A 4,254-nucleotide genomic window follows, 5' to 3' on the forward strand; every position below is an offset into this window, starting at 1 on the left:
CTCCTGATGTGTTGTGCTGAGCAGAGCACCGCATCTTTTCTGTTACATCCTGAAGGAGATCTAAGAGGCATGACCAGTAAATGCAATGAAGAGTTCTGGATTGGCCCCTGAACTGGATAGGAAAAACAAACAGTTGGCAAAAATGGAATGAGGTCTGTGGATTGGTTGGTAGTGTCTTATAAATGCTGACTACCTGATTTGAATGTTTATCTTGTAGTTATGTAGAAGAAGTTCCTTATGTGGGGTTTATGTACACTGAAGTATTTAGTAGTGATGAGGCATTCTGTCTGCACCTTGCTCTTACATGATTCAAAAAATAATAATGATAATCTCTAAGATCTTGATTTCTACTGGCCACAATCTCAGAGAAGCAGAAATGCAATTCACGATAAAATAAAAAGTCCATTTTGAGGGCATGGTCTTAAGTTGTTTCCAGCCTTGTACTGATGATTGCTGTTCTTTAGCACAGTGCTCCTTTTTACCCCAGTAACACTACTTGAACCACTAGGCTGGGTATCCGATAGGAAATCAAATAGACGAAGGTCACAGAAGTTACACTTTGAGGTGGGAGAAACAGAAAAATTTTGAGTCGTAGATAGTGCCAGGCAATAAAAAGTGCTATGAAGAGAAAGGCAACGGAGTGACGGAGGGTAAGCTCACTTACATTAGGCACTATTTTACGCTAGGATCAGCTGCTCTGATGCCGTGAATTTTGAACAGAATCCTAAAAGAAGTGAGGGATCTACGTGCACTTTGGGCACACTGGTTATCCTAGAAAGAGAGCATCATAAACGCAATAATCCTGAAGGGCGACTGTATTATATTTGATGTGCTTGGACCATGGCAAAGAAACCATTGAGAATGGAGAGGAGTGAAGGAAAGAAAGAGAGAAAGAGAAGAGATCAGAGAGATGAGAGGTGGGTCAACACTTTGGATTTTATTTTGAGTGACAGGAAAAAAAACCTTTGGAGCGTTTGAAGCCAGGAAGTGACATAAAGCTGACAGGCAGACTGTGCGTGTCTAGCAGTTTGTTCTGACTGTATTGGAGCCAGTATGGAAACAAGGAAAGCAAACAGGAGCTATAGCCATAATTCAGAAACAGAAGATGATCTCTTATGCCAAGAAGGTGGTGCTGAACATGCTGAGTAGCAATTGGATTCTTGATACATTTTGAAGATGGAGCAGACAGTATTCTCTGGTGTGTTTGAAATGGAATATGAAGGAAAGAGAATTGCAGAAGCCCTCTACAGTTGGGAGCCTGAGCAACGGCAGAAAGGAGTGGTCATTTTTTGAGATGAGGGAGATGCAGGAGGAACTGATTGGGATAAGAATCCAGAGTTTAGAAACAGGAGCTCTGGATCAACCTAGAGGGGTGAGATGAGGAGGGAGATGAGGAGTTTCAAAAGGGAGGGGATATATGTGTACCTATGGCTGATTCATGTTGAGGTTTGACAGAAAACAGCAAAATTCTGTAAAGCAATTATCCTTCAATAAAAAATAAATAAAAGCATCGAGAGTTTAGAATAGGTTAGGTTCAAAGTGCCTAGAGATATTAAAATGGCAATTTCATGTAATTTTCCTCAGCTTAAAATTCCAGAAGGAAGATTATTGGTCAAAGCACATGAACAGTTTTCAAATTATTGACACATACTTTGGATGGCCAAATTGCTTTTCCAGAGGTTGGTCTCACTTCATATACCATACCCCAGAGTAAGGGGAGTTCCCTAAAGTATTTGCTTTTGAAATATCACCAGAAGACAGTCTAGTGGTGAGTCCATACCTGAGGGGGACTTTCTCCACCAGCCAAACAGCCCAGGCCAGATAGAATGAGTGGTTCTCCCCAGGGCTCTTTGGTGTAAGGAGGTTTTCTTATTTTCATTAATGGTAGAGGCAGATTTAACCTAAATGCATGCAACGTGTATGTGTCCAAGTCAAAAGTAAAGAGCAGCCTGTCAGCCACAAATTGGTACTTGCCATCCCTGGTGGCTCAGATGGTAAAGACTCGGCCTGCAGTGCAGTTCAATCCCTGAGTCAGGAAGATCTCCTGGAGGAGGGCATGGCAACCCACTCCAGTATTCTTACCTGGAAAATCCCCATGGACAGAGGAGCCTGGTGGGCTGCAGTCCATGTGGTCGCAAAGAATGGAACATGAATGAGCAGCTAAGAATGCACACACCTCTGCTAAGCTGCTAAGTCACTTCAGTCGTGTCCAACTCTGTGCGGCCCCATAGATGGCAGCCCACCAGGCTCCCATCCCTGGGACTCTCCAGGCAAGAACACTGGAGTGGGTTGCCATTTCCTTCTCCAATGCATGAAAGTGAAAAGTGAAAGTGAAGGCCCTCAGTCGTGCCCAACTCTTCGCAACCCCATGGACTGCAGCCTACCAGGCTTCTCTGTCCATGGGATTTTCCAGGCAAGAGTACTGGAGTGGAGTGCCATTGCCTTCTCCAATAAGGAGAAGATAAGTACGCACACACCTCTACAAGGATTAAATCATGTGCTGTTGCTGACCTTCAGCACTCCGTGAAAGGAGTTCCTAGTGGGGATCAAAAGTGAGGCAATCCGTGCTGGGACAGGGATTGGTGGCAGGCGGTGAACTGGCCAAACAGGTCTTCAGACAGTTAGATATTTTAAAGAGCTGATTTTATGAGCTCAATTCTTGTATTTCCTCATATGTAGAAAAGCACTAAAATCCTTCATTGGGACGTCTGCTCCTTGTGACAAGTAGAAACCTTGTGAAAAAAAAAAAATGTCTTCAATTGCACTTACTCTCCCTTCACCAAGCTCACATATATACTGACCTTCCCCTACCTTTTAGGAGCAGTCTCTCAGAGCTATCTGAGATGCTGTCTCCCAGGCTACAGACTTCATTTTGCCCCAATAAAACTTAACTCTCAACTCTCACATTGTGCATTTTTTAAGTCGACAAGCCCCAGTAGAAAATGGGAGGATGTCATTTCTCCAAATGCCAGCAAATGAGACTTTATGAAGCCCTCAGCCTTGACACTGCTTTGCTTTAGCATCTTGCCACTCATATGTGCCACATATTCAAAGGACACTCTACAGTAGACTTCGAGAAAACAAAGCATTTGAAAGTGCAGTTACTCTACATATGCATGTTTTAATGGCTTAATAAAAGCTTAATGGGGAAAAGTTTCAATGCACAAGGTTTGATCCATATTGTATTTTTTTAATTTGATTTGATTGATTGGTTGATTGCAATTTAAAAGAAACTGATGCCTGTTCAGTTCTTCAGGGTAGGTCTTTTCTTCACAATAAGCTCCTGAATAACTATCCGCATGACTGAAAAGGGGGGAACTCTTTAAAAATATTTTCCACATAAGGGGGGAAGAATTCTCAAAATATAATAGGGGATTCACATTACTTTACATGTGCTGCTAAGCTGCTAAGTTGCTTCAGTCGTGTCTGACTCTGTGCGGGCTGGCATTGTTGTTTTAAAAATTCATTTCCTGGGAGTTCCTGGCAGTCCAGTGGTTAGGACTTGGTACTTTCATTGCTATGGCCCAGGTTCAATTCCTGATCAGGAAACTAAGATCTCACAAGCCGCAGCACAGCCAGAGTGGGGGAAAAAAATCCTTTTTCTAAGGAGTAACATCCTATGATACTTGGTATCCTATGGCCTGTCTCAATGATTTTCTTTTTTCTTTTTTTTTTCATCTTACATTTGCTTGGAGAGGAGATACAATGTGCTGGGCAGAGGCAGAGCTTTGGTAGCAGATGAACCAGACTAGGATCTCAGTCCTGCCACATGGGCAGTTTTCAGTGCTGAGTCACAATTTTCACTTTGAAACTGGAGTGATTTCACCTCCTCCCAGGACTGTTGGAAGATCCTAAAGGGCTCATGGAGGATGAGACCCTAAGGGAGGTCAGGACAAGAAGAGTAGAAGGGAACAAGGTCTAGAAACTTTAACATCCAAAAAACGTTTCAAGAAAGACTGTTTATTGTTTTTTTGTTTTTTTTTTTTTTAATGTATAATTGCCTTGTTTGTGTTAAGCTCTGTCCTGAGGAACAGACAGGAGTCCTCCTCTCAAGGAGTTTAGAGTCTAGTTTTAGAGAGGGACAGATACATCCAGGGAATTTTGAAGGTAGCGTGTGGTAGTTTTAAAAAAACACACATAAGAAGAATTCAATGAGAGCAAGAAATACTACATAGAAAATAAAAAATAGGGACGATTAAGCCAAGTGTGCACAGATAACCTACAGGGGCCTAGGCTTGCAGAGCTCCTCCTCTA

General features: G+C 42.5%; 1 non-coding gene across 1 annotated transcript; it reads left to right on the forward strand.

The window, feature by feature from the left end:
* The first annotated feature begins 3,477 nt into the window (after positions 1–3,477).
* Positions 3,478–3,549, forward strand: TRNAE-UUC. The gene has a single exon. It is a non-coding gene; the product is annotated as a tRNA-Glu (tRNA).
* The last annotated feature ends 705 nt before the right edge of the window (positions 3,550–4,254 follow it).

The sequence above is a fragment of the Bubalus bubalis genome, chromosome 17, assembly GCF_019923935.1.
Source record: "Bubalus bubalis isolate 160015118507 breed Murrah chromosome 17, NDDB_SH_1, whole genome shotgun sequence".
NCBI classification, from domain to species: Eukaryota; Metazoa; Chordata; class Mammalia; order Artiodactyla; family Bovidae; genus Bubalus; species Bubalus bubalis.